This window comes from Equus caballus, chromosome 10, assembly GCF_041296265.1.
Source record: "Equus caballus isolate H_3958 breed thoroughbred chromosome 10, TB-T2T, whole genome shotgun sequence".
NCBI lineage: Eukaryota > Metazoa > Chordata > Mammalia > Perissodactyla > Equidae > Equus > Equus caballus.
The window spans coordinates 34674588-34688237 of NC_091693.1; positions in this window are offsets into that span (position 1 = coordinate 34674588).

Below are 13650 nucleotides of genomic sequence, written 5' to 3' on the forward strand. Positions count from 1 at the left end.
GAACCACTTGGCGGACAAGCCGGAATCACGTGAAGTGAATGGCGACACAACCTCTCAGAAGTGTCAGAACCTCGTGCCGGACACACCAGAACCACCTGCTGGACAGACCGGAACCACCTGCCGGACATGCCGGAACCACCGGCTCGACTCGCCGGAACCACCGCCGGACATGCAAAATCACCTGCCGGCTACGCCAGAACCACTTGGCGAACTCTCCGTAATCACCTGCCGGGCATGCCGGAACCACCTCTCAGACTTGCCAGAACCATGTTCCGGACACGCCGGTACCACCTGCCGAGTATGCCGGAACCACCTGATCCACTCCCCAGAACCACCTGCTGGACACGCCAGAATCACCTGCCGGCTACGCCAGAACCACTCGGCAGACACTCCGGAACGACCTGCCGGGCATGCCGGAACCACCTCTCAGAGGTGCCAGAACCACATGCCGGACAATCCGGAATCACCTGCCGGGCATGCCGGAACCATCTCTCAGACGTGCCACAACCACGTGCCGGAGAGACCGGAAGCACCTGCTGAGCTCGCCGGAACCACCTGCTTGACATGCCGGAACCACCTGCCGAGCACGCCGGAACCACCTGCTCGACTTTCAGTACCCACGTGCCGGACACGCCAAAAGGAACTGCCGGCTACACCAGAACCACTTACACGACACTCCTGAATCACCTGCCCGGCATGCCGGAACCATCTCTCAGACGTGCCACAACCACATGCCTGAGAGACCGGAAGCACCTGCTGAGCTCGCCGGAACCACCTGCTTGACATGCCGGAACCACCTGCCAGACACGCCGGAACCACCGGCTCGACTCCCCGGAACCATTGCCGGACACGCAAAATCACCTGCCGGCTACGCCAGAACCACTTGGCGAACACTCCAGAATCATCTGCCGGACATGCCAGAACCAGCTCTCAGACACACCGGAATCACGTGCCGGACACGCCGGAAGCACCTGCCGAGCATGCCGGACCCACCTGCTCGACTCGCCAGAAACACCTGCCGGACACGCCAAAATCACCTGTAGGGTACGCCAGATCCACCTGGCGGACACTCCGGAATCACCTGCCGCGCATACCGGAACCACCACTCAGACGTGCCGGAAGCACGTGCCGGACACGCCGGAAACACATACCGGACAGACCGGAACCACCTGACAGACAAGCCGGAACCACCTGCTGGACTCGTAGGAACCACCCGCCAGACAGGCCAAAATCAACAGCTGGCTATGCGGGAACCACCTGGCCTACAGTCCGGAATCACCTGCCGTGCATGCAGAAGCCACCTCTCAGGCGTAACAAAACCGTGTGCCGGACACGCTGGAACCACGTCCTGGACAGTCTGGAACCACCTTCCGGACACGCCTGGACCACCTGCCGAGCACGCCGGAACCACCTGCTCGACTCGCAGGACCCACGTGCCGGACACGCCAAAATGAACTGCCGGCTACAGCAGAACCACTTACCCGACACTCCGGAATCTCCTGCCTGGCATGCCAGAACCACCTCTCAGACGTGCCAGGAGCACGTGCCGGACATGCCGGAACGACCTATCGGACAGAACAGAACCACCTGCCAGACACGCCGGAACCACCTGCCGAACACACCACAGCCAGCTGCTCGACTCGACAGAACCACCTGCCGGACACACGGCAAACACCTGACGGACACGCCGGAACCACCGGCTCGACACGCCGGAAACACCACCGGACATGCGAAATCACCTGCCGGCTACGCCAGAACCACATGGCGAGCACTCCGGAAGCACCTGCTCAACTCGTCTGAACCACCTGCCAGACATGCCAAAATCACCTGCCGGCTACGCCAGAACCACTTGGCGAGCACGCCGGAACCACCTGCTCAACTCGTCTGAACCACCTGCCAGACATGCCAAAATCACCTGCCGGCTACGCCAAAACCACTTGGTGGACTCTCTGGAATCACCTGCCGGGCATCATAGAACCACCTCTCAGACGTGCCGGAACAACGTGCCGGACATGCCGGATGCCCCTCCCCGTAAGACCGGAACCACCTGCCGGGCACGCCTGGACCACCTGCTGAGCACACCAGAACCACCTGCTTGACTCGCAGGACCCACATGCCTGACACGCCAAAATGAGCTGCCGGCTACGCCAGAACCACTTACCCGACACTCCGGAATCACCTGCCTGGCATGCCAGAACCACCTCTCACACGTGCCAGAAGCACGTGCCGGACATGCCAGAACGAACTATCGGACAGAACGGAACCACCTGCCAGACACGCCGGAACCACCTGCCGAACACGCCACAGCCAGCTGCTCGACTCGCCGGAACCACATGCCGGACAGGCCAATATCAACTGCTGGCTATGCCAGAACCACCTGGGGGACAGTCCGGAATCACCTGCCAGCCGTGGCGGAACCACCTCTCAGAAGTGCCAGAAGCACGTGCCGGACATGCCGGAACGACCTACTGGACAGACCAGAACCACCAGCCAGACATGCCGGAAACACCTGCCGAGCACGCCGGAGCCACCTGCTCGACTCGCCGGAACCACCTGCCAGACAGGTCAAAATCAACAGCTGGCTATGCAAGAACCACGTGGCGGACTGTCCAGAATCGCCTGTTGGGCATGCGCAACCACCTCTGAGACGTACCAGAACCACGTGCCGTACACGCCGGAACCACCTACCGGACACACCGGAATCAGCTTTCGGGCATGCCGGAAGCACCTGCTCAACTCGCCTGACAAACCTGCCGGACACGCCAAAATCACCTGCCGGCTACGCCAAAACCACGTGGTGGACTCTCTGAATCACCTGCCGGGCATGATAGAACCACCTCTCAGACGTGCCGGAACCAATGCCGGACACGCCGGAACCACCTCCCGGACAGACCGGAACCCTCTGCCGGACCTGCCTGAACCAATTGTCGAGCACGCCGGAACCACATGCTCGACTCTCTGGAACCTCATGCCGGACATGGCAAAATCACCTGCCGGCTACGCCAGAACCACTTGGCGAACACTCTGTAATCACCGGCCGGGCATGCCGGAACCACCTCTCGGACATGCCAGAACCATGTGCCAATGACACCGGAAGCACCTGCCGAGCACGCAGGAACCTCCTGCTCGACTCACCAGAACCACCTGCCGGAGACGCAAAAATCACCTGCCGTCTACGCCACAACCAGTTGGTGAACACTTCGCAATCACCTGCCGGGCTTGCTGGAACCACCTGCCGGTCATGCCAAAATCACCTGCCAACTACGCCGGAACCACTTGGCGGACACTGCAGAAACACCTGTCGGGCCGGCCGGAACGACATCTGAGACGTGACAGAACCATGTGCATGAGATGCCGGAACCACAGCCCGAACACACCGAAACCACCTACCAGACATGCCGGAACCACCTGCTCGACTCGCCCGAATCACGTACCTCACACGCCAAAATCACCTGCCGGGCATGCCAGAAGCACTTGACGGACACTCCGGAATCTCTGCCGGACATGCCAGAACCAGCTCTCAGACACACCAGAACCACGTGCCAGAGACGCTGGAACCACGTCCTGGACAGACTGGAACCACCTGCCGGACACGCCTGGACCACCTGCCGAGCACGCCGGAACCACCTGCTCGACTTTCAGTACCCACGTGCCGGACACGCCAAAAGGATCTGCCAGCTACACCAGAACAACTTACATGACACTCCTGAATCACCTGCCCGGCATGCCGGAACCACCTCTCAGACATGCCAGAACCACGTGACAATGACACCGGAAGCACCACTCGAGCACGCCGGAACCACCGGCTCGACTCGCCGGAACCACCGCCGGACATGCAAAATCACCTGCCGGCTACGCCAGAACCACTCGGCAGACACTCCGCAATCACCTGCCGGGCTTTCTGGAACCACCTGCCGGTCACGCCAACATCACCTGCCAGCTACACCAGAACCACTTGGCAGACAGTCCGGAAACACCTGTCGGGCCGGCCGGAACCACCTCTCAAATGTGCCATTACCATGTGCCTGAGATTCCTGAACCACACCCAGAACACACCGAAACCACCTGCCAGACCCGCCTGAACCCCCTGGCGAGCACGCCTGATCCACCTGCTCAACTAGCCGGAACCACCTTCCTGACATGCCAAAATCACCTGCCAGGTATACCAGAACCACTTGGTGGACACTCCGGAATCATCTGCCGGACATGCCAGAACCAGCTCTCAGACACACCAGAACCACGTGCCTGAGACGCCGCAAGCACCAGCTGAGCATGCCTGAGCCACCTGCTCGACTCGCAAGAAACACCTGTCGGACATGCCAAAATCACCTGCTGGGTACGCCAGAAACACTTGGCGGACACTCCGGAATCACCTGTCGGGCATGCCGGAACCACCTCTCAGACTTGCCAGAACCATGTTCTGTTCACGCCGGTACCACCTGCCGAGTATACCGGAACCAGCTGATCCACTCCCCAGAACCACCTAGTTGACACGCCAAAATCAACTGCCGGCTATGCCAGAACCACTCGGCAGACACTCCGGAATCACATGCCAGGCGTTCCGGAACTACCTCTCAGAGGTGCCAGAACCACATGCCGGAGACTCCTGAATCACCTGCCGGGCATGCCGGAACCACCTCTCAGAGGTGCCAGAACCACATGCCGGACACTCCGGAATCACCTGCCGGGCATGCCGGAACCATCTCTCAGACGTGCCACAACCACGTGCCGGAGAGACCGGAAGCACCTGCCGAGCTCGCCGGAACCACCTGCTGGACATGCCGGAACCAACTGCCTCACAGGCCAAAATCATATGCCGGCTACGCCAAAACCACTTGGTGGACACTCCAGAATCACCTTGCGGGCATGCCGGAACCACGTCATGGACAGACGGCAAACACCTGCCGGACCTGCCGGAACCACCTGCCGAGCACGCCGGAACCACCTGCTCGACTCACCAGAGCCACCTGCCGGACACACCAGAAACACCTGCGGGTTACGCCACAACCACCTGTCGGACACTCCGGAATCACCTGCCGGGCATGCTGGAACCGCCTCTCAGAGGTGCCACAACACATGCTGGAGACGGCGGAAGCACATGCCGAGAATGCCGGAAGTTCCTGATCCACTCCCCAGAACCACCTGCCGGACACACCGATATCACCTGCCGGCTACGCCAGAACCACTTGGCGGACACTCCAGAATCACCTGCCGGGCATGCCAGCACAACCTCTCAGAAGTGCCAGAAGCACGTGCCGGACAGGCCGGAACCATCTCCCGGACAGACCGGAAACACAGGAAACACTCGCCGGAACCACCTGCTTGACTCACCGGTCCCACCTGCCGGACACGCCAAAATCACCTGCCCGCTACACTAGAACCACTTGGCGGACAAGCCGGAATCACGTGAAGTGAATGGCGACACAACCTCTCAGAAGTGTCAGAACCTCGTGCCGGACACACCAGAACCACCTGCTGGACAGACCGGAACCACCTGCCGGACATGCCGGAACCACCGGCTCGACTCGCCGGAACCACCGCCGGACATGCAAAATCACCTGCCGGCTACGCCAGAACCACTTGGCGAACTCTCCGTAATCACCTGCCGGGCATGCCGGAACCACCTCTCAGACTTGCCAGAACCATGTTCCGGACACGCCGGTACCACCTGCCGAGTATGCCGGAACCACCTGATCCACTCCCCAGAACCACCTGCTGGACACGCCAGAATCACCTGCCGGCTACGCCAGAACCACTCGGCAGACACTCCGGAACGACCTGCCGGGCATGCCGGAACCACCTCTCAGAGGTGCCAGAACCACATGCCGGACAATCCGGAATCACCTGCCGGGCATGCCGGAACCATCTCTCAGACGTGCCACAACCACGTGCCGGAGAGACCGGAAGCACCTGCTGAGCTCGCCGGAACCACCTGCTTGACATGCCGGAACCACCTGCCGAGCACGCCGGAACCACCTGCTCGACTTTCAGTACCCACGTGCCGGACACGCCAAAAGGAACTGCCGGCTACACCAGAACCACTTACACGACACTCCTGAATCACCTGCCCGGCATGCCGGAACCACCTCTCAGACATGCCAGAACCACGTGACAATGACACCGGAAGCACCACTCGAGCACGCCGGAACCACCTGTTCGACTCGCCGGAACCAAGTACCTGACAGGACAAAATCACCTGCCGGGTATGCCAGAACCACTTGGTGGACACTCCAGAATCATCTGCCAGACATGCCAGAACCAGCTCTCAGACACACCAGAACCACGTGCCGGACACGCCGGAAGCACCAGCTGAGCATGCCTGAGCCACATGCTCGACTTGCAAGAAACACCTGCCAGAAACGCCAAAATCACCTGCCGGGTACGCCAGAACCACGTGGCGGACACTCCGGAATCACCTGTCGGCCATGCCGGAACCACCTCTCAGACGTGCCAGAACCTCGTGCCGGACACGCCAGAACCACCTGCCGGACAGACCGGAACCACCTGCCGCACACGCCGGAACCACCGGCTCGACTCGCCGGAACCACCGCCGGACATGCAAAATCACCTGCCGGCTACGCCAGAACCACTCGGCAGACACTCCGCAATCACCTGCCGGGCTTGCTGGAACCAGCTGCCGGTCACGCCAACATCACCTGCCAGCTACACCAGAACCACTTGGCAGACAGTCCGGAAACACCTGTCGGGCCGGCCGGAACCACCTCTCAAACGTGCCATTACCATGTGCCTGAGATTCCTGAACCACACCCAGAACACACCGAAACCACCTGCCAGACCCGCCTGAACCCCCTGGCGAGCACGCCTGATCCACCTGCTCAACTAGCCGGAACCACCTTCCTGACACGCCAAAATCACCTGCCAGGTATACCAGAACCACTTGGTGGACACTCCGGAATCATCTGCCGGACATGCCAGAACCAGCTCTCAGACACACCAGAACCACGTGCCTGAGACGCCACAAGCACCAGCTGAGCATGCCTGAGCCACCTGCTCGACTCGCAAGAAACACCTGTCGGACATGCCAAAATCACCTGCTGGGTACGCCAGAAACACTTGGCGGACACTCCGGAATCACCTGTCGGGCATGCCGGAACCACCTCTCAGACTTGCCAGAACCATGTTCTGTTCACGCCGGTACCACCTGCCGAGTATACCGGAACCAGCTGATCCACTCCCCAGAACCACCTAGTTGACACGCCAAAATCAACTGCCGGCTATGCCAGAACCACTCGGCAGACACTCCGGAATCACATGCCAGGCGTTCCGGAACTACCTCTCAGAGGTGCCAGAACCACATGCCGGAGACTCCTGAATCACCTGCCGGGCATGCCGGAACCACCTCTCAGAGGTGCCAGAACCACATGCCGGACACTCCGGAATCACCTGCCGGGCATGCCGGAACCATCTCTCAGACGTGCCACAACCACGTGCCGGAGAGACCGGAAGCACCTGCCGAGCTCGCCGGAACCACCTGCTGGACATGCCGGAACCAACTGCCTCACAGGCCAAAATCATATGCCGGCTACGCCAAAACCACTTGGTGGACACTCCAGAATCACCTTGCGGGCATGCCGGAACCACGTCATGGACAGACGGCAAACACCTGCCGGACCTGCCGGAACCACCTGCCGAGCACGCCGGAACCACCTGCTCGACTCACCAGAGCCACCTGCCGGACACACCAGAAACACCTGCGGGTTACGCCACAACCACCTGTCGGACACTCCGGAATCACCTGCCGGGCATGCTGGAACCGCCTCTCAGAGGTGCCACAACACATGCTGGAGACGGCGGAAGCACATGCCGAGAATGCCGGAAGTTCCTGATCCACTCCCCAGAACCACCTGCCGGACACACCGATATCACCTGCCGGCTACGCCAGAACCACTTGGCGGACACTCCAGAATCACCTGCCGGGCATGCCAGCACAACCTCTCAGAAGTGCCAGAAGCACGTGCCGGACAGGCCGGAACCATCTCCCGGACAGACCGGAAACACAGGAAACACTCGCCGGAACCACCTGCTTGACTCACCGGTCCCACCTGCCGGACACGCCAAAATCACCTGCCCGCTACACTAGAACCACTTGGCGGACAAGCCGGAATCACGTGAAGTGAATGGCGACACAACCTCTCAGAAGTGTCAGAACCTCGTGCCGGACACACCAGAACCACCTGCTGGACAGACCGGAACCACCTGCCGGACATGCCGGAACCACCGGCTCGACTCGCCGGAACCACCGCCGGACATGCAAAATCACCTGCCGGCTACGCCAGAACCACTTGGCGAACTCTCCGTAATCACCTGCCGGGCATGCCGGAACCACCTCTCAGACTTGCCAGAACCATGTTCCGGACACGCCGGTACCACCTGCCGAGTATGCCGGAACCACCTGATCCACTCCCCAGAACCACCTGCTGGACACGCCAGAATCACCTGCCGGCTACGCCAGAACCACTCGGCAGACACTCCGGAACGACCTGCCGGGCATGCCGGAACCACCTCTCAGAGGTGCCAGAACCACATGCCGGACAATCCGGAATCACCTGCCGGGCATGCCGGAACCATCTCTCAGACGTGCCACAACCACGTGCCGGAGAGACCGGAAGCACCTGCTGAGCTCGCCGGAACCACCTGCTTGACATGCCGGAACCACCTGCCGAGCACGCCGGAACCACCTGCTCGACTTTCAGTACCCACGTGCCGGACACGCCAAAAGGAACTGCCGGCTACACCAGAACCACTTACACGACACTCCTGAATCACCTGCCCGGCATGCCGGAACCACCTCTCAGACATGCCAGAACCACGTGACAATGACACCGGAAGCACCACTCGAGCACGCCGGAACCACCTGTTCGACTCGCCGGAACCAAGTACCTGACAGGACAAAATCACCTGCCGGGTATGCCAGAACCACTTGGTGGACACTCCAGAATCATCTGCCAGACATGCCAGAACCAGCTCTCAGACACACCAGAACCACGTGCCGGACACGCCGGAAGCACCAGCTGAGCATGCCTGAGCCACATGCTCGACTTGCAAGAAACACCTGCCAGAAACGCCAAAATCACCTGCCGGGTACGCCAGAACCACGTGGCGGACACTCCGGAATCACCTGTCGGCCATGCCGGAACCACCTCTCAGACGTGCCAGAACCTCGTGCCGGACACGCCAGAACCACCTGCCGGACAGACCGGAACCACCTGCCGGACACGCCGGAACCACCGGCTCGACTCGCCGGAACCACCGCCGGACATGCAAAATCACCTGCCGGCTACGCCAGAACCACTCGGCAGACACTCCGCAATCACCTGCCGGGCTTGCTGGAACCAGCTGCCGGTCACGCCAACATCACCTGCCAGCTACACCAGAACCACTTGGCAGACAGTCCGGAAACACCTGTCGGGCCGGCCGGAACCACCTCTCAAACGTGCCATTACCATGTGCCTGAGATTCCTGAACCACACCCAGAACACACCGAAACCACCTGCCAGACCCGCCTGAACCCCCTGGCGAGCACGCCTGATCCACCTGCTCAACTAGCCGGAACCACCTTCCTGACACGCCAAAATCACCTGCCAGGTATACCAGAACCACTTGGTGGACACTCCGGAATCATCTGCCGGACATGCCAGAACCAGCTCTCAGACACACCAGAACCACGTGCCTGAGACGCCACAAGCACCAGCTGAGCATGCCTGAGCCACCTGCTCGACTCGCAAGAAACACCTGTCGGACATGCCAAAATCACCTGCCGGGTACGCCAGAAACACTTGGCGGACACTCCGGAATCACCTGTCGGGCATGCCGGAACCACCTCTCAGACTTGCCAGAACCATGTTCTGTTCACGCCGGTACCACCTGCCGAGTATACCGGAACCAGCTGATCCACTCCCCAGAACCACCTAGTTGACACGCCAAAATCAACTGCCGGCTATGCCAGAACCACTCGGCAGACACTCCGGAATCACACGCCAGGCGTTCCGGAACTACCTCTCAGAGGTGCCAGAACCACATGCCGGAGACTCCTGAATCACCTGCCGGGCATGCCGGAACCACCTCTCAGAGGTGCCAGAACCACATGCCGGACACTCCGGAATCACCTGCCGGGCATGCCGGAACCATCTCTCAGACGTGCCACAACCACATGCCAGACAGACCGGAAGCACCTGCTGAGCTCGCAGGAACCACCTGCTGGACATGCCGGAACCACCTGCCGGACACGCCGGAACCACTGGCTCGACTTGCCGGAACCATTGCCGGACACGCAAAATCACCTGCCGGCTACGCCAGAACCACTTGGCGAACACTCCGGAATCACCTGCCGGGCATGGCGGAACCACCTCTCAGACATGCCGGAACCGCATGCCAATGACACCGGAAGCACCTGCCGAGCACGCCAGAACCACCTGCTCGACTCGCCAAAACCACCTGCTGGACACGCCAAAATCACCTGCCGGCTACGCCAGAACCACTCGGCAGACACTCCGCAATCACCTGCCGGGCTTGCTGGAACCACCTGCCGGTCACGCCAACATCACCTGCCAGCTACGCCAGAACCACTTGGCGGACACTCCGGAAACACCTGTTGGGACAGCCGGAACCACCTATCAGAAGTGTCAGAATCATGTGCCTGAGATGCCGGAACCACTCCCCGAACACACTGAAACTACCTGCCAGACCCGCCTGAACCCCCTGGCGAGCACGCCTGATCCACCTGCTCAACTAGCCGGAACCACCTTCCTGACACGCCAAAATCACCTGCCGTGTATACCAGAACCACTTGGTGGACACTCCGGAATCATCTGCCGGACATGCCAGAACCAGCTCTCAGACACACCAGAACCACGTGCCGGACACGCCGGAAGCACCTGCCGAGCATGCCGGACCCACCTGCTCGACTCGCCAGAAACACCTGCCGGACACGCCAAAATCACCTGTCGGGTACGCCAGATCCACCTGCCGGACACGCCGGAACCACCGGCTCGACTCGCCGGAACCATTGCCGGACACGCAAAATCACCTGCCGGCTACGCCAGAACCACTTGGCGAACACTCCGGAATCATCTGCCGGACATGCCAGAACCAGATCTCAGACACACCAGAATCACGTGCCTGACACGCCGGAAGCACCTGCTGGACAGACCGGAACCACCTGCCGCGCATGCCGGAACCACCACTCAGACGTGCCGGAAGCACGTGCCGGACACGCCGGAAACACATACCGGACAGACCTGAACCACCTGACAGACAAGCCGGAACCACCTGCTCGACTCGTAGGAACCACCCGCCAGACAAGCCAAAATCAACAGCTGGCTATGCGGGAACCACCTGGCCTACAGTCCGGAATGACCTGCCGTGCGTGCAGAAGCCACCTCTCAAACGTAACAAAACCGTGTGCCGGACACGCTGGAACCACGTCCTGGAGAGTCTGGAACCACCTTCCGGACACGCCTGGACCACCTGCCGAGCACGCCGGAACCACCTGCTCGACTCGCAGGACCCACGTGCTGGACACGCCAAAATGAACTGCCGGCTACAGCAGAACCACTTACCCGACACTCCGGAATCTCCTGCCTGGCATGCCAGAACCACCTCTCAGACGTGCCAGGAGCACGTGCCAGACATGCCGGAACGACCTATCGGACAGAACAGAACCACCTGCCAGACACGCCGGAACCACCTGCCGAACACACCACAGCCAGCTGCTCGACTCGACGGAACCACCTGCCGGACACACGGCAAACACCTGACGGACACGCCGGAACCACCGGCTCGACACGCCGGAAACACCACCGGACATGCGAAATCACCTGCCGGCTACGCCAGAACCACATGGCGAGCACTCCGGAAGCACCTGCTCAACTCGTCTGAACCACCTGCCAGACATGCCAAAATCACCTGCCGGCTACGCCAGAACCACTTGGCGAGCACGCCGGAACCACCTGCTCAACTCGTCTGAACCACCTGCCAGACATGCCAAAATCACCTGCCGGCTACGCCAAAACCACTTGGTGGACTCTCTGGAATCACCTGCCGGGCATCATAGAACCACCTCTCAGACGTGCCGGAACAACGTGCCGGACATGCCGGATGCCCCTCCCCGTAAGACCGGAACCACCTGCCGGGCACGCCTGGACCACCTGCTGAGCACACCAGAACCACCTGCTTGACTCGCAGGACCCACATGCCTGACACGCCAAAATGAGCTGCCGGCTACGCCAGAACCACTTACCCGACACTCCGGAATCACCTGCCTGGCATGCCAGAACCACCTCTCACACGTGCCAGAAGCACGTGCCGGACATGCCGGAACGAACTATCGGACAGAACGGAACCACCTGCCAGACACGCCGGAACCACCTGCCGAACACGCCACAGCCAGCTGCTCGACTCGCCGGAACCACATGCCGGACAGGCCAATATCAACTGCTGGCTATGCCAGAACCACCTGGGGGACAGTCCGGAATCACCTGCCAGCCGTGGCGGAACCACCTCTCAGAAGTGCCAGAAGCACGTGCCGGACATGCCGGAACGACCTACTGGACAGACCAGAACCACCAGCCAGACATGCCGGAAACACCTGCCGAGCACGCCGGAGCCACCTGCTCGACTCGCCGGAACCACCTGCCAGACAGGTCAAAATCAACAGCTGGCTATGCGAGAACCACCTGGCGGACAGTCCGGAATCACCTGCCGGGCATGCAATAACCACCTCTCAGACGTACCAGAATCACGTGCCGCACAAGCTGGAAACACGTCCTGGACAGACTGGAACCACCTGCCGGCCACGCCTGAACCACCTGCCGAGCACGACGGAACCACCTGCCGGACTCGCCAAAAACACCTGCGGGCTATGCCAGAACCACTTGGAGGACTCTCCGGGATGACCTGCCGGGCATGCTGGAACCACCTCTCAGACGTGCCAGAACCACGTGGCGGACTGTCCAGAATCGCCTGTTGGGCATGCGCAACCACCTCTGAGACGTACCAGAACCACGTGCCGTACACGCCGGAACCACCTACCGGACACACCGGAATCAGCTTTCGGGCATGCCGGAAGCACCTGCTCAACTCGCCTGAAAAACCTGCCGGACACGCCAAAATCACCTGCCGGCTACGCCAAAACCACGTGGTGGACTCTCTGAATCACCTGCCGGGCATGATAGAACCACCTCTCAGACGTGCCGGAACCAATGCCGGACACGCCGGAACCACCTCCCGGACAGACCGGAACCCTCTGCCGGACCTGCCTGAACCAATTGTCGAGCACGCCGGAACCACATGCTCGACTCTCTGGAACCACATGCCGGACATGGCAAAATCACCTGCCGGCTACGCCAGAACCACTTGGCGAACACTCTGTAATCACCGGCCGGGCATGCCGGAACCACCTCTCGGACATGCCAGAACCACGTGCCAATGACACCGGAAGCACCTGCCGAGCACGCAGGAACCTCCTGCTCGACTCACCAGAACCACCTGCCGGAGACGCAAAAATCACCTGCCGTCTACGCCACAACCAGTTGGTGAACACTTCGCAATCACCTGCCGGGCTTGCTGGAACCACCTGCCGGTCATGCCAAAATCACCTGCCAACTATGCCGGAACCACTTGGCGGACACT